We start from the raw sequence: 27,444 nt of genomic DNA, 5'->3' as shown, positions 1-27,444 counted from the left end.
CTTGGCGGCCAGGTAGGTGCACCCACACATGTGCGGTACCGTTTTCATCGGGACACCTGTGGGAACGCGGAACGGTAGGCCATGTGTTGTTGGGGGCGTGTTTCGATGGGTGCGCCGAGCGAAATGTGCGGAAAATGCGTTTTTTTTCCCACATTTCGGAATTTGCGGGAGTGTCTGGGTAATAAATTCTGGGGCGATGTGCGCAAATCATACCTCTGCGGATTCCCACGGGTGTCCTATTTTTGGAAATGCATGGGGTTCTCTGTTTTCCTTGGTGGCTTGGACACCCGAGGCCCATATCTGTATGTTGTGCCGGTCGGCAGAGCGTCTGACATTCCGGTCTGAAAACAGACTTAGGGTTACTTGTGTTTTAGGCTTCCCCTTGGCGGCCAGGTAGGTGCACCCACACATGTGAGGTACCGTTTTCACCGGGACACCTGTGGGAACGAGAGACAGTAGGCCATGTGTTGTTGGGGGCGTGTTTCGATGGGTGCGGCGAGCGAAATGTGCAGAAAATGCGTTTTTTTCCCCACATTTCGGAATTTGCGGGGGTGTCTGGGTAATAAATTCTGGGGCGATGTGCGCAAATCATACCTCTGCGGATTCCCACGGGTGTCCTATTTTCGGAAATGCATGGGGTTCCCTGTTTTCCTTGGTGACTTGGACACCCGAGGCCCATATCTGTATGTTGTGCCGGTCGGCAGAGCGTCTGACATTCCGGTCTGAAAACAGACTTGGGGTTACTTGTGTTTTAGGCTTTCCCCTTGGCGGCCAGGTAGGTGCACCCACACATGTGAGGTACCGTTTTCATCGGGACACCTGTGGGAACGCGGGACGGTAGGCCATGTGTTGTTGGGGGCGTGACAGCGTGTAGGCCTTGTCTAAAGGAGAGGTGAAAAAATAAATATCACCTAATTCGTGTAAACACTATTTTCAAGGAATAGCACCAAGAGGCCCTCTTGCGGGGAGTTTGCGCTACATAATTGCAATATACCTATTTGTATACCTTGCAAACATTTCTCATGTGACCCACTTGTACAAACAATGGGCTAGACAGGCAGATGTGCTCTGCACTGTGTACCTTGCTGTTGTTTTTGCCTTCCTTTGGCATCTAGTATCATCACAAAGTTTCCCTAAATATTTGTTACCACTCCAATGTAATAACTATCCAATCGAAAACAAATATTTCACTGGTATGACATCACAACACATGAATATTCTGTATCCTGTGATTTCATATTCATTTTGTAAATCCGTCGTATTTCATTAGACCCGAGGAGTCTGTGTGCCGTGATCCAGGTCCTAGCAATGGTCAGCAGTAGTTCTGTAACACTGACAGGGCAGGGAAGCCACTGCTGCCCTTATATATGTGGGGTGGAAAAGTGTCTGTGTGAAAGACTGTGGCTTCTGTTCTATCAGGCAACAGAACTATACTCAGTAATTTGCCTATCACTGTACATTGTACAGATGTACACACAGTAAAATAATATTTGGGCGCCTGTCAGCATCCCGGTCCATTCCACCAAGGAGCTCCAAATGACCTCATAGACAATTCAAGCTTGCTTGGAACTCCTCGGTGGAATACATCTCTGTTGTTGATAGTAACCCATCTATAATTCTATTCATATTGTCTGCATATATGATCAACCTTTACCACATCTTTTACAGCTTAGGTTTGAACCTATTTCAGATAGTTTTCAACACCTACTGAGGCACTTGAAAACCTTAATATCTCATTTTTAAATGGTTACATTGTTAATATGACGCTGAATTTAGGCCATGTATTCCTATTTATAGTTTTCATCCCCTCCAGTTGATCATCCACTAAAGTACATTACTGAAACTAGGTTGTGCATTTGAAAGTAAGAACTTTCAAATGATTCCTTTTTTCCATGTTTTGCATCACAAGTCCACGGTGTCATGATGCTTCATATGAAGATATTTATTTTGAATGGAGCCAGTGTCTCGATGGCATTTCTAGGTGGCAACAGATTTGCTGTTGGCACTTTATGCAAGTGAAGACATTTTTAAGTGAAATATATTGGGGTAGTAAAACTGGATCTGTACAGGAATTTCTGACTGATTGTGGAATGGGATTGTCTAAACTAGGAGTCGACTGGATAAGTCAAAGGTGAGATATGCTGGGAAAGTTGTGCTCATGCTAGGATTTGCAAATTAAGAGTATAATGTGATGTGCAGATTGGAAACATATTGGCATTTTCCAAACTATGGCTGTATTGAAATTGTCTAGCATTGAAAAGGAGTGAACTGGAATTATGCAATGATAAACGAGGAGTACACTCACACTGTTTATTCTGAGATTATGAACAGCATCGGTAATGTAAACCTGAACAAATAGGTTGACAAAGGGTGTGTACTGGACATTTACAAGTATATATATATGCTACTATTGACAAACTGGTTGTATAGTAAAATCATCCAGACTGGATAAATACTGGTATGAAAATTAAATTGGGTGTGCACTGAAATTGCCTATCTGCAAATTCTGGATAGTGTTGGATTCTACGAACTGTACAGTAAAACTGCATTTATACTCTACTAGAATTGGGAAAACTGGTAATAACCTGAAATTCGGAAACTGGAGACATACTGTGATTGTCAAATTGGGATGACAATAGAACTTGAAAGTTACTGGTTTTGAACAATTTAGAATATACCAGGCTGGCCAATCAAATTAAGAATATTCTGAGTTTTTACAAAGTGGAATACTAAAAATTGAAGTATACTGGCAGGCCAATCTGGGACTAGGCTGCCATTGTGCAATCTTTAAATGTACTGTGATTTTGCAAACTGATGGTATACTGGAATAAAGTTCCAGCACACCGGGATGCTGCCAACTGGATTGTAATACTGTAACTATAAAGGGGTCATGCAAAATAGTAATAAACTGGAATCGAATGGGGAAATGGAAATTATGATTGTAGGTCCGACTCCTCAGCCAATTAATTGGCAACAATCGTTCTGGCCTTTGGAACTTACATCATCTCTAATCCATGATCTAATCATATATAACCTTACCCCGAAGTAGCAGCAAGAGGCCACAATAGAGCGCTCTATATAGCCTAGCAAATAAAACAACACAACATAACTTAGTGCTAACATGAATATAATGGGCTTGTTAAACAGGGAATATACTGTTAGTATTAAACTGTGAGGTTACTGGGATTGGGAAACTGCAATATCCAAATTGTACATTCACATGGGTTACCAAAGTGGAAATATTCTGGGGTTGCTCATTTGGGCATATTCTGGAATTGCCAAATTGGAACTAAACTAGTTTTGTGGATACTTAGTGTACACTGGAATTTTGAAAACTAGTGAAGGCTCTGATTGTCACACTATATGAAAAAAAGGAGTCAGATGATTACTGTCTACACTACACCTCATCACCCAGAAATGGCAGCTCTGCTAGATCACCAGCACTCTTAAATCCTGAAAAAATTGACTGTGTGCATCAATTACAAACACCTGCAAATCAAATATATTTATTAAAGTTAAATTCAAGTATCTAAAACATATGACAACCATAACACAACGCAGTGGAAACTATAACATGAAAACTGAATTTAAAACAGCAAGCCAAAATAAATGAGTATATAAACAAGACACAAAAGATATCACATCACAACATACAACATTCTCAATGTGTCAATAAAATATCGATCCCGACATGTTTCTGTTCATCAAGCCCAATTTAGGGAGAACATTCTTCAGGGGACTATTTATAAAATTCAGAAATTTCTTCAACACTGTGTTGAGGGTGTCATTTCTGGCACCACCAATGGAGAAAACCAGTGCCTTCAAATCAAAAGAAAACCCAGCAGATGCTAAAGAAAATGTTGAGGGAGGTGTCACGAGTAGTGTGTGACAATTGAACTGTAAATATATATCAGCAATATACTGAGGAAAGCCCGTAAATCGGCCGACCTCTGCAAGTTCCAAGAAGTGGAACTATAGAATTTACCTTAAATGGTATCACTCTGGCGGGTGTCTTCTAATAGAGAAATGCCTCATATCCCGCCAATGGGACACTTATAATTTTCGGGGGCGTCTCTGTACGCCTGGGGTATTGTGGGGTCCTAATGTAACAAACAACAAACAGAGACGACATGCTCTGTATCAATGCCAAACATCAACAATCCACAATGGTAAATGTATAGCCTATTACCATTAACCCCTTAAGTGCACCGACGCGCCGGCTCATCAGTGGAAACTGCTCTAGGTTGCCACCGACGAGCCGGCTCGTCGGTTTTGGCACTCTGCTTTGCTCGATCCCTGCAACGCAGGGATCGAGCAAAACTGTAGTCCAACCCCCGGCTATGTGAGGGGGAGGTCCCCCCTCACTGCCAGGGGGCTGGATTACCTTCAGTTTCACGTCGGCGTGCGTAAAGCATGTCGGCATGAAACCTTAACTAAAATCACTGCAGCAGCCATTTTCGGCTGCTGCAATGAAGAAAGAAGGTAAGAGCTCTTCTTTCTCCGCCTCGATCTCTGGCTGTATTTCAAGCCGGAGATCGAGGTGGGTATCGTTGGAAAGGGGAGATTTTTTTGCCCCCAAGAAATGGTGGTGGCCCTCCCCCTCCCACACCAAGTGGAAAGGGGGGCCACCCCTTGTAGCCCTCCATGGGGGCAGATTTATGGCCCCAGGCAGGAGTACATGAAGTGGCCCCCCCATCCAATTTGGGCTACCAGGAATTAGTGTGCAGGCCCCCCAAAGGATGGGGCCTGCAGGTTAGGCCCCCCCTGGGGGCAGATGGCTGATCATCTGCCCCAGGGAAGGGGGCAAAAAAACCATGAACATTTCAAAAGGGAATTTTGTGTGGGATTGGGGGGGGCACTAGCCACCAGGGATAGATTTGACAGAAATGGGGGGTGGCCCTCTCCCCCTCACCCCAAGGGGAAATGGGGGCACCCCTTGTAGCCTCATATGGTTAGAGGGTCACCCCCCATTATATTAGAAAATTACCTGACGGTTTAGGGTGCCCCTCAGCCCGCCCTAAAGTGTAGTGTACCATTTTCCATTTTTTCTTTGTTTATGAAACTTGCCTTGGCGCAGAGGGTCACATTGGTGTGCCAATCTGGCGCCGGGGGGCCCAAACCTTACTGCCCCACCCACTGGGGGGCCTGTCCCACCATTTTTGGGGGCCCTCTCCCCCCACCCCAAATGGAGGGGGGTGTACCTCGCGCAGCCGTTTGTTGGAGGCCCAGGGAGGCATGCATGAGGTGCCCCCGCCACCCATTTGGGGTTAGGGGGGAGAGAGCCCCCAAAAATGGTGGGACAGGCCCCCCAGTGGGTGGGGCAGTAAGGTTTGGGCACCCTGAGGCCAGATTGGCACATCAATGTGCCTCTCTGCACCAAGGGGAGCTGGGTTACCAAAGGAAAAAAAGTGAAAATGGTGGAACGCTTTTTAGGGTGGGGGGGTGGGGCACCCCAAAGGGTCGGGGAATTTTCTAATGGGATGGGGCGTTGACCCCCCGCCCCCCCATCCGCAATGGAGTGGGTGCCATGTCATGGAGCCCTCCCTGGGACCAGATATCTGCTCCTAGGAACGGACGCCTGAGCCCAGGGAGGAGTGCAGGACAGCCCCTCCCCCCTTATCTGCCCCTGGGGAGGGCTACATGAGATGGGCCGCCCCTCCAATTGGGGTGGGGGTGGAGAGGTGCACCCCCCTTCACGTTAGAAAATTCCACAGCGGTGTGGGGGGCCCCTCCGCCCCTGCTAAAGGGCAGCCTGCCATTTTGAATTGTGTTCTTTGTTTACTATACCTGCCTTGGCGCAGAGGGGCACATCGGTGTGCCAATCTGGCACCGGGGTGCCCAAACCTTACTGCCTCACCCACTGGGGGGCCTGTCCCACCATTTTTGGGGGCCCTCCCTCACCCCACCCCAAATGGTGGGGGGTGTACCTCACGCAGCCGTTTGTAGGAGGCCCAGGGAGGCCTGCATGAGGTGCCCCCACCATCCATTTGGGACGCAGGAAGGTAGGCCATGTGTTGTTGGCGGTGTGTTTCGGTGGGTGGCCAGAGCGAAATGTCTGAGAATTGTCTTCATTTCCAGCCAATTTCAGAGACATTTCCCTGTCTCCACTCACCGAAACACGTTGACAACAACAGATCTCATATCTTCTCGCGTTCTCACAGGTGTCCCGACGGAAAAAGTACCTCACATGTGTGGGTGCACCTACCGGGGGCGCAAAAGGAAAAGGGTAACCCGCTGGTAACCCCAAGCCTTTCGCCACAGCACAATTTGTTCTAGTGGGCAACCTACAGATTTGGGCTTAGGGCGTCAAATCCAGCAAGGAAAACAGGAAACCCCATGCATTTCCCAAAAGAGGACACCGGTGGGAATGCACAGAGGTCTGACTTGTGCGAAGCAGCCCAGAATTTATTACCCAGAACCCCAAACAAAGTGAACATTGTGTTTTTTCCCCACCAAATATCACACTATGTCGGGGATTGTGGCTAATAAAAACTGGGGCAATTTGCGCAAGGCAGACCTCTGTGGATTCCCAGGGGTGTCCTCTTTTGGGAAATGCATGGGGTTCCCTGTTTTCCTTGCTGGCTTCGACACCCTAGGACCAAAACTGTAGGTTGACCATATGACAAAATGGTCAGTGACGAAAGGTTTGGGGTTACCAGTGGCTTACCCTTTTCCTTTTGCGCCCCCGGTAGGTGCACCCACACATGTGAGGTACCGTTTTCATCGGGACAAGTGTGGGGACCCGGGAAGGTAGGCCATGTGTTGTTGGGGGCATGTTTCGATGGGTGAGCCGAGCGAAGTGTGTGTAAAATGCGTTTTTTTTCCCCACATTTCGGAATTTGCGGGGGTGTCTGGGTAATAAATTCTGGGGCGATGTGCGCAAATCATACCTCTGCGGATTCCTACGGGTGTCCTATTTTCGGAAATGTATGGGGTTCTCTGTTTTCCTTGGTGGCTTGTACACTCGAGGCCCATATCTGTATGTTGTGCCGGTCGGCAGAGCGTCTGACATTCCGGTCTGATAACAGACTTGGGGTTACTTGTGTTTTAGGCTTTCCCCTTGGCGGCCAGTTAGGTGCACCCACACATGTGAGGTACCATTTTCATCGGAACACCTGTAGGAACGCTGGACAGTAGGCCATATGTTGTTGGGGGCGTGTTTCGATGGGTGCGCCGAAAGAAATGTGCAGAAAATGCATTTTTTTCCCCACATTTCGGAATTTGCGGGGGTGTCTGGGTAATAAATTCTGGGGCGATGTGAGCAAATCATACCTCTGCAGATTCCCACGGGTGTCCTCTTTTCGGAAATGCATGGGGTTCCCTGTTTTCCTTGGTGGCTTGGACACCCGAGGCGCATATCTGTATGTTGTGCCGGTCGGCAGAGCGTCTGACATTCCGGTCTGAAAACAGACTTGGGGTTACTTGTGTTTTAGGCTTTCCCCTTGGCGGCCAGGTAGGTGCACCCAGACATGTGAGGTACCGTTTTCATCAGGACACCTGTGGGAATGTGGGACAGTAGGCCATGTGATGTTGGGGGCGTGTTTTGATGGGTGCGCTGAGCGAAATGTGCTGAAAATGCGTTTTTTTCCCCACATTTGGGACTTTGCGTGGGTGTCTGGGAAATAAATTCTGGGGCGATGTGCGTAAATCATACCTCTGCGGATTCCCGCGGGTGTCCTCTTTTCGGAAATGCATGGGGTTCCCTGTTTTCCTTGGTGGCTTGGACACCCGAGGCCCATATCTGTATGCTGTGCCGGTCGGCAGAGCGTCTGACATTCCGGTCTGAAAACAGACTTGGGGTTACTTGTGTTTTAGGCTTTCCCCTTGGCGGCCACGTAGGTGCACCCACACATGTGAGGTACCATTTTCATCGGAACACCTGTAGGAACGCTGGACAGTAGGCCATATGTTGTTGGGGGCGTGTTTCGATGGGTGCGCCGAAAGAAATGTGCAGAAAATGCATTTTTTTCCGCACATTTCGGAATTTGCGGGGGTGTCTGGGTAATAAATTCTGGGGCGATGTGAGCAAATCATACCTCTGCAGATTCCCACGGGTGTCCTCTTTTCGTAAATGCATGGGGTTCCCTGTTTTCCTTGGTGGCTTGGACACCCGAGGCGCATATCTGTATGTTGTGCCGGTCGGCAGAGCGTCTGACATTCCGGTCTGAAAACAGACTTGGGGTTACTTGTGTTTTAGGCTTTCCCCTTGGCGGCCAGGTAGGTGCACCCAGACATGTGAGGTACCGTTTTCATCAGGACACCTGTGGGAATGTGGGACAGTAGGCCATGTGATGTTGGGGGCGTGTTTTGATGGGTGCGCTGAGCGAAATGTGCTGAAAATGCGTTTTTTTCCCCACATTTGGGACTTTGCGTGGGTGTCTGGGAAATAAATTCTGGGGCGATGTGCGTAAATCATACCTCTGCGGATTCCCGCCGGTGTCCTCTTTTCGGAAATGCATGGGGTTCCCTGTTTTCCTTGGTGGCTTGGACACCCGAGGCCCATATCTGTATGCTGTGCCGGTCGGCAGAGCGTCTGACATTCCGGTCTGAAAACAGACTTGGGGTTACTTGTGTTTTAGGCTTTCCCCTTGGTGGCCAAGTAGGTGCACCCACACATGTGAGGTACCGTTTTCATCGGGACACCTGTGGGAACGCGGGGCAGTAGGCCATGTGTTGTTGGGGGCGTGTTTCGATGGGTGCGGCGAGCGAAATATGCGGAAAATGCGTTTTTTTCCCCCACATTTCGGAATTTGCAGGGGTGTCTGGGTAATAAATTCTGGGGCGATGTGAGCAAATCATACCTCTGTGGATTCCCACGGGTGTCCACTTTTCGGAAATGCATGGGGTTCCCTGTTTTCCTTGGTGGCTTGGACACCCGAGGCCCATATCTGTATGTTGTTCCGGTCGGCAGAGCGTCTGACATTCCGGTCTGAAAACAGACTTGGGGTTACTTGTGTTTTAGGCTTTCCCCTTGGCGGCCAGGTAGGTGCACCCACACATGTGAGGTACCGTTTTCATCGGGACACCTGTGGGAACGCGGGACGGTAGGCCATGTGTTGTTGGGGGCGTGTTTCGATGGGTGCGCCAAGCAAAATGTGCTGAAAATGCGTTTTTTTTCCCACATTTCAGACTTTGCGGGGGTGTCTTGGTAATAAATTCTGGGGCGATGTGCGCCAATCATACCTCTGCGGATTCCCATGAGTGTCCTCTTTTCAGAAATGCATGGGGTTCTCTGTTTTCCTTGGTGGCTTGGACACCCGAGGCCCATATCTGTATGTTGTGCCAGTCGGCAGAGCGTCTGACATTCCGGTTGAAAACAGACTTGGGGTTACTTGTGTTTTAGGCTTTCCCCTTGGCGGCCAGGTAGGTGCACCCACACATGTGAGGTACCGTTTTCATCGGGACACCTGTGGGAACGCGGAACGGTAGGCCATGTGTTGTTGGGGGCGTGTTTCCATGGGTGCGCCCAGCGAAATGTGCGGAAAATGCGTTTTTTTTCCCACATTTCGGAATTTGCGGGGGTGTCTGGGTAATAAATTCTGGGGCGATGTGCGCAAATCATACCTCTGCGGATTCCCGCGGGTGTCCTCTTTTCGGAAATGCATGGGGTTCTCTGTTTTTCTTGGTGGCTTGGACACCCGAGGCCCATATCTGTATGTTGTGCCGGTCGGCAGAGCGTCTGACATTCTGGTCTGAAAACAGACTTAGGGTTACTTGTGTTTTAGGCTTTCCCCTTGGCGGCCAGGTAGGTGCACCCACACATGTGAGGTACCGTTTTCACCGGGACACCTGTGGGAACGAGAGACAGTAGGCCATGTGTTGTTGGGGGCGTGTTTCGATGGGTGCGGCGAGCGAAATGTGCGGAAAATGCGTTTTTTTCCCCACATTTCGGAATTTGTGGGGGTGTCTGGGTAATAAATTCTGGGGCGATGTGCGCAAATCATACCTCTGCGGATTCCCACGGGTTTCCTATTTTCGGAAATGCATGGGGTTCTCTGTTTTCCTTGGTGGCTTGTACACTCGAGGCGCATATCTGTTTGTTGTGCCGGTCGGCAGAGCGTCTGACATTCCGGTCTGATAACAGACTTGGGGTTACTTGTGTTTTAGTCTTTGCCCTTGGCCGCCAGGTAGGTGCACCCACACATGTGAGGTACCGTTTTCATCGGGACACCTGTGGGAACGTGGGACGGTAGGCCATGTGTTGTTGGAGGTGTGTTTCGATTGGTGCGCCGAAAGAAATGTGCAGAAAATGCGTTTTTTTCCCCACATTTCGGAATTTGCGGGGGTGTCTGGGTAATAAATTCTGGGGCGATGTGCGCAAATCATACCTCTGCGGATTCCCACGGGTGTCCTATTTTAGGAAATGCATGGGGTTCCCTGTTTTCCTTGGTGACTTGGACACCCGAGGCCCATATCTGTATGTTGTGCCGGTCGGCAGAGCGTCTGACATTCCGGTCTGAAAACAGACTTGGGGTTACTTGTGTTTTAGGCTTTCCCCTTGGCGGCCAGGTAGGTGCACCCACACATGTGAGGTACCGTTTTCATCGGGACACCTGTGGGAACGCGGGACGGTAGGCCATGTGTTGTTGGGGGCGTGACAGCGTGTAGGCCTTGTCTAAAGGAGAGGTGAAAAAATAAATATCACCTAATTCGTGTAAACACTATTTTCAAGGAATAGCACCAAGAGACCCTCTTGCGGGGAGTTTGCGCTACATAATTGCAATATACCTATTTGTATACCTTGCAAACATTTCTCATGTGACCCACTTGTACAAACAATGGGCTAGACAGACAGATGTGCTCTGCACTGTGTACCTTGCTGTTGTTTTTGCCTTCCTTTGGCATCTAGTATCATCACAAAGTTTCCCTAAATATTTGTTACCCCTCCAATGTAATAACTATCCAATCGAAAACAAATATTTCACTGGTATGACATCACAACACATGAATATTCTGTATCCTGTGATTTCATATTCATTTTGTAAATCCGTCGTATTTCATTAGACCCGAGGAGTCTGTGTGCCGTGATCCAGGTCCTAGCAATGGTCAGCAGTAGTTCTGTAACACTGACAGGGCAGGGAAGCCACTGCTGCCCTTATATATGTGGGGTGGAAAAGTGTCTGTGTGAAAGACTGTGGCTTCTGTTCTATCAGGCAACAGAAATATACTCAGTAATTTGCCTATCACTGTACATTGTGCAGATGTACACACAGTAAAATAATATTTGGGCGCCTGTCAGCATCCCGGTCCATTCCACCAAGGAGCTTCAAATGACCTCATAGACAATTCAAGCTTGCTTGGAACTCCTCGGTGGAATACATCTCTGTTGTTGATAGTAACCCATCTATAATTCTATTCATATTGTCTGCACATATGATCAACCTTTACCACATCTTTTACAGCTTAGGTTTGAACCTATTTCAGATAGTTTTCAACACCTACTGAGGCACTTGAAAACCTTAATATCTCATTTTTAAATGGTTACATTGTTAATATGACGCGGAATTTAGGCCATGTATTCCTATTTATAGTTTTCATCCCCTCCAGTTGATCATCCACTAAAGTACATTACTGAAACTAGGTTGTGCATTTGAAAGTAAGAACTTTCAGATGATTCCTTTTTCCATGTTTTGCATCACAAGTCCACGGTGTCATGATGCTTCATATGAAGATATTTATTTTGAATGTAGCCAATGTCTCGATGGCATTTCTAGGTGGCAACAGATTTGCTGTTGGCACTTTATGCAAGTGAAGACATTTTTAAGTGAAATATATTGGGGTAGTAAAACTGGATCTGTACAGGAATTTCTGACTGATTGTGGAATGGGATTGTCTAAACTAGGAGTCGACTGGATAAGTCAAAGGTGAGATATGCTGGGAAAGTTGTGCTCATGCTAGGATTTGCAAATTAAGAGTATAATGTGATGTGCAGATTGGAAACATATTGGCATTTTCCAAACTATGGCTGTATTGAAATTGTCTAGCATTGAAAAGGAGTGAACTGGAATTATACAATGATAAACGAGGAGTACACTCACACTGTTTATTCTGAGATTATGAACAGCATCGGTAATGTAAACCTGAACAAATAGGTTGACAAAGGGTGTGTACTGGACATTTACAAGTATATATATATGCTACTATTGACAAACTGGTTGTATAGTAAAATCATCCAGACTGGATAAATACTGGTATGAAAATTAAATTGGGTGTGCACTGAAATTGCCTATCTGCAAATTCTGGATAGTGTTGGATTCTACGAACTGTACAGTAAAACTGCATTTATACTCTACTAGAATTGGGAAAACTGGTAATAACCTGAAATTCGGAAACTGGAGACATACTGTGATTGTCAAATTGGGATGACAATAGAACTTGAAAGTTACTGGTTTTGAACAATTTAGAATATACCAGGCTGGCCAATCAAATTAAGAATATTCTGAGTTTTTACAAAGTGGAATACTAAAAATTGAAGTATACTGGCAGGCCAATCTGGGACTAGGCTGCCATTGTGCAATCTTTAAATGTACTGTGATTTTGCAAACTGATGGTATACTGGAATAAAGTTCCAGCACACCGGGATGCTGCCAACTGGATTGTAATACTGTAACTATAAAGGGGTCATGCAAAATAGTAATAAACTGGAATCGAATGGGGAAATGGAAATTATGATTGTAGGTCCGACTCCTCAGCCAATTAATTGGCAACAATCTTTCTGGCCTTTGTGTAAAGAAGACCGGTGGGGGGGTCTGTACTTCTGCTCTCTATATGGTAGAGGGGAGGCACAGAGGACCCCAGCCAAGATTCTCTAATACGGTAGCGATGGACGAGCAATCAAGGCCTAGCTTCTCAGGAGGTGATGCAGGCTGGTTCTTAAGTACAGTGTATCCCCAAGCCCCCACAAAGGAATGTCCACACACTGTATTACTGAAAACACAGTCTTTATATAATTAATATTCAAGGGTTATGTACACTTATCACAATAACGCACTTTGTGCTCAGGAAAATCAGCAATGGTAAATATCTACAATTCTAAAGTGGTACCACTAATATTAGACCTCATTAAAGTGCATTCACAATACTGTAGAAATGGCACACAGATCAATAAGAAGGAAACCAGCAATAGAGAGAGGAGAGATAACAGAGGGTTGAAACAATAGGCAGAATACTGGCCCTTGCTACTGGACACAGTTCTGTGTGGAGATCCCCCCACCTGGGCAACCTGCAAAATAAAGAGATATAACCCCAGCCCAGTCCAGATATTGTTCAATAGTCTATTTTTCTCCTATAATGTTTTTACCCCCCCAATGTACCTGGTGGAGTCGAGTTCCTCGAAAAGGCGTCGACAAGCGTCGAGGGACTCGCTGTTCGGCGACGGGGAATCGACGGCCCTTCTTGAATGCCTTCCTTTTCAGGCGGGAGGCACGGGGCGTCGAACGTCCGTCGACGAACGAGGCCGAACGTTGTCGAAGAGGCGGCAGCTCCGTCCGAGCGGTGCTCGTCGGCGTCGGGGCGTCGGCGTCCTGCAAGGCGGAGGTGTGCGGGGCACCTCGATGACAATAGTTCTGGACCGCAAAGATTGTAGAGACGGGAGCCCAGCAAGGGCGTCGAGTCGTCCGAGTCTTTGGGGTCGTCGGGTGGCGGGAAACCCACCGGCAGGTTTCTCCTCGGCGCGTTGGTCGTCCTCGACTTTCTCCGGCAGGATAAGCGGTCGACGATGCGGTCGAGAGAGTCCTTCGATTGAATGTTCTTAGGCAATGGAGCGGACGGCTCCGATCGTCGGCGGCACGGCGTCAAGTGGTTCCCACGGCTGGGCAACACAACTTCGACGGGCCTCCAGCGGTTACACAGACCTGCGAACCCTGGTCGACGGCAATGGACTTCGACAGCGTCGATGTCCGGGTGCTTCACTTCGATCTCCTCGGCGGTCCCGTCTCGGGTCGGCAGCCTTTCGAGGGTCTGACTTCCAGGGCGCTTCGGCGAAGATTCAGCGGTGCTCGATGGTCCCTCGGAGCACGGGAAGAGGGCGCCTTACCAGGTCCTCTCTCGGGTCAGTCCTCGACGATTTCGACAACCTTCAGTTCCGTCGAAGCAAATGCCACAGCAAGTCTTCTTCTTCCAGCTGGACGTCGAGGATCAGCAAATCCAGTTACTCTTGAGTGGAGACTCAGCTTCTGAATGCTTCTGAACAATTTCCAGTGGTGAGAGGTCCCCAGATATACTATTCTGTCTCTCATCCACACTGCTGGCACACACACAGCAGCCAATCACACAGAAGGGCATTCATGCAGTCAGTCAGCCAATCAGGCACACAGTGCATTCAGGCCACACTCCTCCCTTTCAGACACTCACAACAAGGAATGTGGATTGGGACAAGTACCCAGCCATTCAACACTACACACTGCATTCAGGCCAGTTTCGGGCAGGGCTGTCTCAGTCTTTGTCTCTCATGCCAGAAACCAGACAACCACAACAAGGAGTGTATATTGGTCACACACTCCATTCACCCAGGTCCCACCCACAGGAGGTACCCACAACATACAGTCACTGGGAAGGCTCCAGTCAGTCTAGCTGGGCCTTCACAACAACACCATATATGGAACTTCCACCCAACAGCCAGTCAGGGGGAAGGGACAGAGTCAGGGCATCCCAGGACTTTGGGAAAACAAGACAACAGGCAATAGAAAGCAAGAGGCCACAGGGGCCATCTTGTTTCTATCAGGAATCAACTGATCCCAATGGCAGGGCCTGGGTATCCCAAAATGGAGGACACCCAGAGCACCTGTCCAATTCAGCATGGAGCTGCCACCAGCCCATACCCTGCTCTGTGGGCCACCCACAGGTGCCCAAAAACATACACTAGGGGCACAGGGTTGTACCCCCCCACCCATGGGTGCCATAAGGGTATCCCAGGGGTCTGTTCCCCAAACCAAAAGAGAGAGCTGCACTGCCAGGAGTCCCAAATGGATTCCTGGGCAGAAAACATAACAGAACACACGATAAAAGGCAGAAGAGGACAAGGATTCAGAGGCCCTGTCCCTCTGATACATTTCCAGCATCACAGTCGCCCCCCCCAGACTGAGGTGGAGGGTGCCTAATCTCCCACGGGATAGACACCCTCATCCAGACGGTCAACATACCTTCTGGAAAGGCCATCTGCATTATCGTGACTCTTCCCTGGTCTGTGCTCTATGGTGAAGTCTAGCCCTTGTAGGCTAATCGACCACCTGAGCAATTTCGGATTCTCACCCTTCATCTGCATAAGCCACTTCAGGGGCTTATGATCTGTTTGGACCTTGAAGGTGGACCCCGTAAGGTAGGGCCTAAAACGCCTAAGGCTCCAAACTATACTAAAACATTCCTTTTCAACAGTAGCCCACCTAAGTTCTCTACCCTTGAGTTGTCTACTGATGAATATGATAGGATGTTCTCTCCCTTTGTCATCTAACTGGGACAAGACAGCTCCAATTCCGGTGTCGCAGGCATCCGTCTGGACGATAAAGGGTCGGCTGTAGTCAGGCGCACTCAACACAGGTGCCCTACACAGACTTTCTTTCAAGCCATCAAAGGCCCTCTGACAGTCTTCAGTCCAATTAACCTTCCTAGGCTGTTTGGGTGAAGTTAGAGCTGTCAGGGGTGCAGCTATGGTTCCATAGTCTGCCATGAAATTGCGATAGTACCCAGTGAGGCCCAAAAAGGCTCTCACCTGGGTTTGAGTAGTGGGAGTCTCCCAGTTCTGTACGTCCTGTACTTTACTGGAGAGAGGTTGGATTTGACCCCCTCCTACCTCATGACCAAGATAGGTAACTTTCCCCTGAGCTATCTGGCACTTGGTGGCCTTGATAGTGAGGTTAGCCCTTTTCAAGGCCTGCAACACCTTATCCAGATGTGTCAAATGCTCTTCCCAGGTGGAACTGTAGACGGCAATGTCGTCTAAGTAAGCCACACAAAAGGCTTCCAGCCCACTGAGCGCATGGTTGACCAATCTCTGGAAGGTGGCAGGGGCATTCTTCAACCCAAAGGGCATGACCCTAAACTGGTAGAGTCCCTCAGGTGTGGAGAATGCCGTCTTTTCCTTGGCATGGTCCGTCAGAGCTATTTGCCAATAGCCTGAGGTAAGGTCAAAGGTGCTCACAAATTTGGCAGCACCTATAGTGTCCACGAGCTCATCAGCCCTGGGCAATGGGTGCGCGTCAGTTTTGGTGACGGCATTGATTCCTCGGTAGTCCACACAGAACCTCCAATCCTTGGTACCCGCCGGGGAACTTGCCTTGGGGACAAGGACCACTGGACTGGACCAGGGACTGGTGGAGGGTTCAATAACACCCAGATCCAACATCTTGGCGACCTCAGCCTGGATGTGGTTTTTGACGGTATCTGACATACGATAGCTCCTGCTTTTGACAGGCACACTGTCACCAGTGTCAATTTCGTGCTTACACCACGGTGTAAGGCCCGGTGTCAGTGAAAACAGAGGGGCATACTGCTGGAGCAAAGCCCGGCAGGCCCTCTGCTGCTCTGTTGTCAAATCTGGAGAGAGTTGTACTCCCTCCACTGAGCCATCCTGAGGGTTGCTATGCAGCAAATCAGGAAGGGGTTCACTCTCATCCTCTTCTTGCCCTGAAGCTAGCAAGAGACATGAGACCTCTGCTCGCCTGTGGAAAGGCTTGAGCCTGTTGACATGGAATACCTGGGGGGCTACCCCAGAGGCTCCCATGTCCACCAGATAATTGACTTCGCCCATCTTGGAGATGATCCTGAAGGGTCCAGTCCACTTGTCTGCCAAAGCTCTAGGCTTGGTAGGCTCCATCACAAGGATTTCCTGTCCCGGAGTCCAATCCACTTGCGAAGCTTTCAGGTCATGCCAGTACTTATTCAATTCCTGGCTGGCCTTGAGATTTGCTGTTGCCTGACCCATCATTTGTGTCATCCTCCGCCTGAGGCCTAACACATAGTCCCCCACTTGCTTGGCGGGACCTGGAGGGGTGGCTTCCAAGCCTTCTCGGATCAAGGCGAGGGGCCCCCTCACGGGATGTCCAAAGAGTAACTCAAAGGGGCTGAAACCAACACCCTCTTGAGGTACCTCTCTGTAAGCAAACAGCAGGCATGGCAGGAGGAGATCCCATTTCCTCCTTAGGGGCTCTTCCAAAGCACCTAGCATGCCCTTGAGAGTTTTGTTAAATCTCTCAACCAGACCATTGGTCTGGGGGTGGTAAGAGGTGGAGAACTTGTAGGTTACCCCGCACTCTTTCCACATGGTTTTCATGTAACTAGACATGAAGTTGGATCCTCGGTCAGAGACAACCTCCTTGGGGAATCCAACACGGGTGAAAATGCCCAGGAGAGCCCTGGCAACCACCTTGGCAGTAACAGTCCGAAGGGGTATTGCCTCAGGGTACCTGGTGGCATGATCTACCAAGACCAGGATGAACCGATGTCCACCTGAAGTGGGAGGGTCAAGGGGACCGACGATGTCGATGCCCACCCTCTCAAATGGGGTGCCAACCACTGGTAATGGCTGCAGTGGGGCAATGACCCTGCCTCCAGTCTTGCCAGACAACTGACAAGTTGGGCAGGTCCTGCAGTGGGACTCCACCTCTACTCCCATCCGTGGCCAGTAGAAATGGGCAGAGAGCCTCTGCTTAGTCTTCTTGGTCCCAAGATGACCAGCCAAGGGCACCTCATGCGCCAACTGCAGTAGGAAGGGCCTGTAAACCTGGGGTACCACCAACCTCTTGCGGGCACCAGGTTCGGGCTTAGTGGGCTCACTAACAAGGAGCTCACCCTCCCAATAAATCTTGAATGTCCTAGGCACTTCACCTTGTGCCTGGGACAGGGCCTGTTTCCTCAGGCCCTCGAGAGAGTGGCACTCTCTCTGTCCCTTACAGAAGTCTGCCCGGGAGGGTCCCCCTTCAGCTAACAAGCATTGAAGGTCGGGATGATCCTCCGGGTTGAGAACCTCTCCCACAGGAGAGTCTTCTGTCTCTTCTCCCACAGGAGTTGAGTTTGGGTTTTCCGCTGGACCCAGCCCGTCCGGAGCATGGATCCCATTGGGTGCTGTCGGAACAGCAGGAAGAGAAGGTGTTCCCTCCACAGAGGTGGCCTTCTTGGTCTTCCTTCTTCTTGCCTTAGGCCTCGCCTTTGGCTCGGATACCTGACTCACAGCCAGACCCGGTGTCACCTGTGACCTAGTGACTGCAGCAGCAGTCATGGGAAGACCATCCGAGATCAACCCCAACTCTACTAGATCGTTTCCTAACAGAATGTTAGCAGGGACATTGTCCTGAACCAGGACAGGAAGCTTTGCTGTCTTGTCTCCAATCATGAGTGTGACTAGGGTTACAGGCGATAATTTGGGAGGCCCACCAGCTAACCTGGTGGTTCTCAGAGGAGCACCTACATAGTCCTCTGGCTTGAGCAGGGTCCTGTCCACCACTGTCATGCTTGCCCCAGTGTCTCTCAAACCAGTAGAAGGCTGGCCATTCAAGAGGACACTTCTCAAAAACCTACGGGTGTTCTGCGGGATAGTCGCCAGTACTTCTGCGTACTGGTCCCAGGCCCCAAGGGACACTAAGGAAATCTCTACCGGAGCACCAAATGTGATTCCTGTAGAGGAGGGGAGGACAGTGGCCTCCACCTCAGCCACGGGGTAAGGGTAGGTCAGGCTGACAGCCTGTACTCCAAGTGCCTTACCTTTACACTTGGGGTCACCCCTTTTGTGATCCAGAGCCCCACAATCCCAACAAGTGCCAGGAGTGCGGGGTACGGTACTGGAACCACTGGGAACCTGCTTTGCAGCAGGTGGACCACTACTCTTATTCCCACCCACAGAGGACTTATCCCCACCAGATTTTTGGGTCTTAGGAGAGGAAGGTTTTGGTTTACCCGACTGTGACTGCTTTTGGGACTCCTCAGCTTTCTGAGAGGCCCCCTTTTCTTTGTCCTTGTCCTTCCCACTGGAGTCCTTAGGGGACACCCGGTGGGAGACCCACTTGTCAGCCAACCTAGCCAGCTTAAAGGGGTCCAAAATGTTCTGGTCAGCCACATACTGACGCAGCTCTGGTGAACAGGCTTCAGAAAAATGCTCAAAAAACAAGAGGTGGGACAACTCAACAAAAGTTTTCACCTTGTATCCATCAATCCACCCCATCATGTTCATGTGCGCAGTACTCACCCAGTCAACCCAAGACACATTCTCTCTTTTCTTAAATTCCCTGAACCTTTTAAGGTATTGGGCAGGTGTCTTGCCAAACTTGGCAATCAAAGCAGACTTCATACACTCATACTGACCCCTTTCTTCCACACTCAGCTTCAGAATACAGTCATATCCAGTTTGAGGCACTCTGCTTAACAAACACTTAGCCCAATCTCTTTTATCTACATCATGAATTGCACAAGCCATTTCAAACGCTTCAATCCATTGGAGGATATCTGAACCCTCCACAAACACACCAACCAAATCTTTCATAAACTTGGTGGCTGGGGACCTGACACTCTCACTGGATCTAGCTGAAGTCTCCACTCTGGCTTTCTCTAGCTGGATTCTCTGACATTCAGTGTCCTGGCTTTTGAGTTCAAGGTCCTTATTTCTGAGTTCAAGATCCCTATTCTTGAGTTCCACTTGCTGTGCCAGCTCCTCTTTCTTAAGCTCAGCTTCTATTTCCAACTTGCGATATTCAAAGGCTAACTTCATCCTCAATAACTCAAGTTCCATGGAATTGCTGGGGTTTGGAACAGAGGCAGCAGGAATGGTGGCATTCCCAGAAACAGATTCAGCGACAACCCCAGGGGCAGAGTCCTCACTGGTTGCATCCCCCCCTTCCTCAAGAGTTTCACCATCAGTCTGGTAATCCACCAGGGCAGCTATCAGCTCAGCCCTAGACTTATCCACAAAGTCTAACTCCCTGGCTTCACAAGCACTCTGGAGAGCCTCTAAGCTCATCCGAGTCAATTTACCATTTGCAATGGCCTCCATTGCTTGTAATGCAGTTATTTGGTACACACCCAAACCTTAATCTAATAAAAGTGCGGATATTTTGTAAGTGGCACGGTTATACACTGAGTCTTAAAACCATAAGCATCCCACCGCTGCCACCAGCTTTGTAAAGAAGACCGGTGGGGGGGTCTGTACTTCTGCTCTCTATATGGTAGAGGGGAGGCACAGAGGACCCCAGCCAAGATTCTCTAATACGGTAGCGATGGACGAGCAATCAAGGCCTAGCTTCTCAGGAGGTGATGCAGGCTGGTTCTTAAGTACAGTGTATCCCCAAGCCCCCACAAAGGAATGTCCACACACTGTATTACTGAAAACACAGTCTTTATATAATTAATATTCAAGGGTTATGTACACTTATCACAATAACGCACTTTGTGCTCAGGAAAATCAGCAATGGTAAATATCTACAATTCTAAAGTGGTACCACTAATATTAGACCTCATTAAAGTGCATTCACAATACTGTAGAAATGGCACACAGATCAATAAGAAGGAAACCAGCAATAGAGAGAGGAGAGATAACAGAGGGTTGAAACAATAGGCAGAATACTGGCCCTTGCTACTGGACACAGTTCTGTGTGGAGATCCCCCCACCTGGGCAACCTGCAAAATAAAGAGATATAACCCCAGCCCAGTCCAGATATTGTTCAATAGTCTATTTTTCTCCTATAATGTTTTTACCCCCCCAATGTACCTGGTGGAGTCGAGTTCCTCGAAAAGGCGTCGACAAGCGTCGAGGGACTCGCTGTTCGGCGACGGGGAATCGACGGCCCTTCTTGAATGCCTTCCTTTTCAGGCGGGAGGCACGGGGCGTCGAACGTCCGTCGACGAACGAGGCCGAACGTTGTCGAAGAGGCGGCAGCTCCGTCCGAGCGGTGCTCGTCGGCGTCGGGGCGTCGGCGTCCTGCAAGGCGGAGGTGTGCGGGGCACCTCGATGACAATAGTTCTGGACCGCAAAGATTGTAGAGACGGGAGCCCAGCAAGGGCGTCGAGTCGTCCGAGTCTTTGGGGTCGTCGGGTGGCGGGAAACCCACCGGCAGGTTTCTCCTCGGCGCGTTGGTCGTCCTCGACTTTCTCCGGCAGGATAAGCGGTCGACGATGCGGTCGAGAGAGTCCTTCGATTGAATGTTCTTAGGCAATGGAGCGGACGGCTCCGATCGTCGGCGGCACGGCGTCAAGTGGTTCCCACGGCTGGGCAACACAACTTCGACGGGCCTCCAGCGGTTACACAGACCTGCGAACCCTGGTCGACGGCAATGGACTTCGACAGCGTCGATGTCCGGGTGCTTCACTTCGATCTCCTCGGCGGTCCCGTCTCGGGTCGGCAGCCTTTCGAGGGTCTGACTTCCAGGGCGCTTCGGCGAAGATTCAGCGGTGCTCGATGGTCCCTCGGAGCACGGGAAGAGGGCGCCTTACCAGGTCCTCTCTCGGGTCAGTCCTCGACGATTTCGACAACCTTCAGTTCCGTCGAAGCAAATGCCACAGCAAGTCTTCTTCTTCCAGCTGGACGTCGAGGATCAGCAAATCCAGTTACTCTTGAGTGGAGACTCAGCTTCTGAATGCTTCTGAACAATTTCCAGTGGTGAGAGGTCCCCAGATATACTATTCTGTCTCTCATCCACACTGCTGGCACACACACAGCAGCCAATCACACAGAAGGGCATTCATGCAGTCAGTCAGCCAATCAGGCACACAGTGCATTCAGGCCACACTCCTCCCTTTCAGACACTCACAACAAGGAATGTGGATTGGGACAAGTACCCAGCCATTCAACACTACACACTGCATTCAGGCCAGTTTCGGGCAGGGCTGTCTCAGTCTTTGTCTCTCATGCCAGAAACCAGACAACCACAACAAGGAGTGTATATTGGTCACACACTCCATTCACCCAGGTCCCACCCACAGGAGGTACCCACAACATACAGTCACTGGGAAGGCTCCAGTCAGTCTAGCTGGGCCTTCACAACAACACCATATATGGAACTTCCACCCAACAGCCAGTCAGGGGGAAGGGACAGAGTCAGGGCATCCCAGGACTTTGGGAAAACAAGACAACAGGCAATAGAAAGCAAGAGGCCACAGGGGCCATCTTGTTTCTATCAGGAATCAACTGATCCCAATGGCAGGGCCTGGGTATCCCAAAATGGAGGACACCCAGAGCACCTGTCCAATTCAGCATGGAGCTGCCACCAGCCCATACCCTGCTCTGTGGGCCACCCACAGGTGCCCAAAAACATACACTAGGGGCACAGGGTTGTACCCCCCCACCCATGGGTGCCATAAGGGTATCCCAGGGGTCTGTTCCCCAAACCAAAAGAGAGAGCTGCACTGCCAGGAGTCCCAAATGGATTCCTGGGCAGAAAACATAACAGAACACACGATAAAAGGCAGAAGAGGACAAGGATTCAGAGGCCCTGTCCCTCTGATACATTTCCAGCATCACACTTTGGAACTTACATCATCTCTAATCCATGATCTAATCATATATAACCTTACCCCGAAGTAGCAGCAAGAGGCCACAATAGAGCGCTCTATATAGCCTAGCAAATAAAACAACACAACATAACTTAGTGCTAACATGAATATAATGGGCTTGTTAAACAGGGAATATACTGTTAGTATTAAACTGTGAGGTTACTGGGATTGGGAAACTGCAATATCCAAATTGTACATTCACATGGGTTACCAAAGTGGAAATATTCTGGGGTTGCTCATTTGGGCATATTCTGGAATTGCCAAATTGGAACTAAACTAGTTTTGTGGATACTTAGTGTACACTGGAATTTTGAAAACTAGTGAAGGCTCTGATTGTCACACTATATGAAAAAAAGGAGTCAGATGATTACTGTCTACACTACACCTCATCACCCAGAAATGGCAGCTCTGCTAGATCACCAGCACTCTTAAATCCTGAAAAAATTGACTGTGTGCATCAATTACAAACACCTGCAAATCAAATATATTTATTAAAGTTAAATTCAAGTATCTAAAACATATGACAACCATAACACAACGCAGTGGAAACTATAACATGAAAACTGAATTTAAAACAGCAAGCCAAAATAAATGAGTATATAAACAAGACACAAAAGATATCACATCACAACATACAACATTCTCAATGTGTCAATAAAATATCGATCCCGACATGTTTCTGTTCATCAAGCCCAATTTAGGGAGAACATTCTTCAGGGGACTATTTATAAAATTCAGAAATTTCTTCAACACTGTGTTGAGGGTGTCATTTCTGGCACCACCAATGGAGAAAACCAGTGCCTTCAAATCAAAAGAAAACCCAGCAGATGCTAAAGAAAATGTTGAGGGAGGTGTCACGAGTAGTGTGTGACAATTGAACTGTAAATATATATCAGCAATATACTGAGGAAAGCCCGTAAATCGGTCGACCTCTGCAAGTTCCAAGAAGTGGAACTATAGAATTTACCTTAAATGGTATCACTCTGGCGGGTGTCTTCTAATAGAGAAATGCCTCATATCCCGCCAAGGGGACACTTATAATTTTCGGGGGCGTCTCTGTACGCCTGGGGTATTGTGGGGTCCTAATGTAACAAACAACAAACAGAGACGACATGCTCTGTATCAATGCCAAACATCAACAATCCACAATGGTAAATGTATAGCCTATTACCATTAACCCCTTAAGTGCACCGACGCGCCGGCTCATCAGTGGAAACTGCTCTAGGTTGCCACCGACGAGCCGGCTCGTCGGTTTTGGCACTCTGGTTTGCTCGATCCCTGCAACGCAGGGATCGAGCAAAACTGTAGTCCAACCCCCGGCTATGTGAGGGGGAGGTCCCCCCTCACTGCCAGGGGGCTGGATTACCTTCAGTTTCACGTCGGCGTGCGTAAAGCATGTCGGCATGAAACCTTAAGTAAAATCACTGCAGCAGCCGTTTTCGGCTGCTGCAATGAAGAAAGAAGGTAAGAGCTCTTCTTTCTCCGCCTCGATCTCTGGCTGTATTTCAAGCCGGAGATCGAGGTGGGTATCGTTGGAAAGGGGAGATTTTTTTGCCCCCAAGAAATGGTGGTGGCCCTCCCCCTCCCACACCAAGTGGAAAGGGGGGCCACCCCTTGTAGCCCTCCATGGGGGCAGATTTATGGCCCCAGGCAGGAGTACATGAGGTGGCCCCCCCATCCAATTTGGGCTACCAGGAATTAGTGTGCAGGCCCCCCAAAGGATGGGGCCTGCAGGTTAGGCCCCCCCTGGGGGCAGATGGCTGATCATCTGCCCCAGGGAAGGGGGCAAAAAAACCATGAACATTTCAAAAGGGAATTTTGTGTGGGATTGGGGGGGCCACTAGCCTCCAGGGATAGATTTGACAGAAATGGGGGGTGGCCCTCTCCCCCTCACCCCAAGGGGAAATGGGGGCACCCCTTGTAGCCTCATATGGTTAGAGGGTCACCCCCTATTATATTAGAAAATTACCTGGCGGTTTAGGGTGCCCCTCAGCCCGCCCTAAAGTGTAGTGTACCATTTTCCATTTTTTCTTTGTTTATGAAACTTGCCTTGGCGCAGAGGGTCACATTGGTGTGCCAATCTGGCGCCGGGGGGCCCAAACCTTACTGCCCCACCCACTGGGGGGCCTGTCCCACCATTTTTGGGGGCCCTCTCCCCCCACCCCAAATGGAGGGGGGTGTACCTCGCGCAGCCGTTTGTTGGAGGCCCAGGGAGGCATGCATGAGGTGCCCCCGCCACCCATTTGGGGTTAGGGGGGAGAGAGCCCCCAAAAATGGTGGGACAGGCCCCCCAGTGGGTGGGGCAGTAAGGTTTGGGCACCCTGAGGCCAGATTGGCACATCAATGTGCCTCTCTGCACCAAGGGGAGCTGGGTTACCAAAGGAAAAAAAGTGAAAATGGTGGAACGCTTTTTAGGGTGGGGGGGTGGGGCACCCCAAAGGGTCGGGGAATTTTCTAACGGGATGGGGCGTTGACCCCCCGCCCCCCCACCCGCAATGGAGTGGGTGCCATGTCATGGAGCCCTCCCTGGGACCAGATATCTGCTCCTAGGAACGGACACCTGAGCCCAGGGAGGAGTGCAGGACAGCCCCTCCCCCCTTATCTGCCCCTGGGGAGGGCTACATGAGATGGGCCGCCCCTCCAATTGGGGTGGGGGTGGAGAGGTGCACCCCCCTTCACGTTAGAAAATTCCACAGCGGTGTGGGGGGCCCCTCCGCCCCTGCTAAAGGGCAGCCTGCCATTTTGAATTGTGTTCTTTGTTTACTATACCTGCCTTGGCGCAGAGGGGCACATCGGTGTGCCAATCTGGCACCGGGGTGCCCAAACCTTACTGCCTCACCCACTGGGGGGCCTGTCCCACCATTTTTGGGGGCCCTCCCTCACCCCACCCCAAATGGTGGGGGGTGTACCTCACGCAGCCGTTTGTAGGAGGCCCAGGGAGGCCTGCATGAGGTGCCCCCACCATCCATTTGGGACGCAAGAAGGTAGGCCATGTGTTGTTGGCGGTGTGTTTCGGTGGGTGGCCAGAGCGAAATGTCTGAGAATTGTCTTCATTTCCAGCCAATTTCAGAGACATTTCCCTGTCTCCACTCACCGAAACACGTTGACAACAACAGATCTCATATCTTCTCGCGTTCTCACAGGTGTCCCGACGGAAAAAGTACCTCACATGTGTGGGTGCACCTACCGGGGGCGCAAAAGGAAAAGGGTAACCCGCTGGTAACCCCAAGCCTTTCGCCACAGCACAATTTGTTCTAGTGGGCAACCTACAGATTTGGGCTTAGGGCGTCAAAGCCAGCAAGGAAAACAGGAAACCCCATGCATTTCCCAAAAGAGGACACCGGTGGGAATGCACAGAGGTCTGACTTGTGCGAAGCAGCCCAGAATTTATTACCCAGAACCCCAAACAAAGTGAACATTGTGTTTTTTCCCCACCAAATATCACACTATGTCGGGGATTGTGGCTAATAAAAACTGGGGCAATTTGCGCAAGGCAGACCTCTGTGGATTCCCAGGGGTGTCCTCTTTTAGGAAATGCATGGGGTTCCCTGTTTTCCTTGCTGGCTTCGACACCCTAGGACCAAAACTGTAGGTTGACCATATGACAAAATGGTCAGTGACGAAAGGTTTGGGGTTACCAGTGGCTTACCCTTTTCCTTTTGCGCCCCCGGTAGGTGCACCCACACATGTGAGGTACCGTTTTCATCGGGACAAGTGTGGGGACCCGGGAAGGTAGGCCATGTGTTGTTGGGGGCATGTTTCGATGGGTGAGCCGAGCGAAGTGTGTGTAAAATGCGTTTTTTTTCCCCACATTTCAGAATTTGCGGGGGTGTCTGGGTAATAAATTCTGGGGCGATGTGCGCAAATCATACCTCTGCGGATTCCCGCGGGTGTCCTCTTTTCGGAAATGCATGGGGTTCCCTGTTTTCCTTGGTGGCTTGGACACCCGAGGCCCATATCTGTATGCTGTGCCGGTCGGCAGAGCGTCTGACATTCCGGTCTGAAAACAGACTTGGGGTTACTTGTGTTTTAGGCTTTCCCCTTGGCGGCCAAGTAGGTGCACCCACACATGTGAGGTACCATTTTCATCGGAACACCTGTAGGAACGCTGGACAGTAGGCCATATGTTGTTGGGGGCGTGTTTCGATGGGTGCGCCGAAAGAAATGTGCAGAAAATGCATTTTTTTCCCCACATTTCGGAATTTGCGGGGGTGTCTGGGTAATAAATTCTGGGGCGATGTGAGCAAATCATACCACTGCAGATTCCCACGGGTGTCCTCTTTTCGGAAATGCATGGGGTTCCCTGTTTTCCTTGGTGGCTTGGACACCCGAGGCGCATATTTGTATGTTGTGCCGGTCGGCAGAGCGTCTGACATTCCGGTCTGAAAACAGACTTGGGGTTACCAGTGGCTTACCCTTTTCCTTTTGCGCCCCCGGTAGGTGCACCCACACATGTGAGGTGCCGTTTTCATCGGGACAAGTGTGGGGACCCGGGAAGGTAGGCCATGTGTTGTTGGGGGCATGTTTCGATGGGTGAGCCGAGCGAAGTGTGTGTAAAATGCGTTTTTTTCCCCCACATTTCGGAATTTGCGGGGGTGTCTGGGTAATAAATTCTGGGGCGATGTGCGCAAATCATACCTCTGCGGATTCCCGCGGGTGTCCTCTTTTCGGAAATGCATGGGGTTCCCTGTTTTCCTTGGTGGCTTGGACACCCGAGGCCCATATCTGTTTGCTGTGCCGGTCGGCAGAGCGTCTGACATTCCGGTCTGAAAACAGACTTGGGGTTACTTGTGTTTTAGGCTTTCCCCTTGGCGGCCAGGTAGGTGCACCGACACATGTGAGGTACCGTTTTCATCGGGACACCTGTGGGAACGCGGGACAGTAGGCCATGTGATGTTGGGGGCGTGTTTTGATGGGTGCGCCGAGCGAAATGTGCGGAAAATGCATTTTTTTCCCACATTTCAGACTTTGCGT

Source organism: Ambystoma mexicanum, chromosome 10, assembly GCF_040938575.1.
Source record: "Ambystoma mexicanum isolate Mex_15411 chromosome 10, UKY_AmexF1_1, whole genome shotgun sequence".
In the NCBI taxonomy this organism is placed as follows: Eukaryota; Metazoa; Chordata; class Amphibia; order Caudata; family Ambystomatidae; genus Ambystoma; species Ambystoma mexicanum.
The sequence above is the reverse complement of the archived record's forward strand: the minus strand, read 5'-3'. Positions refer to the sequence as shown.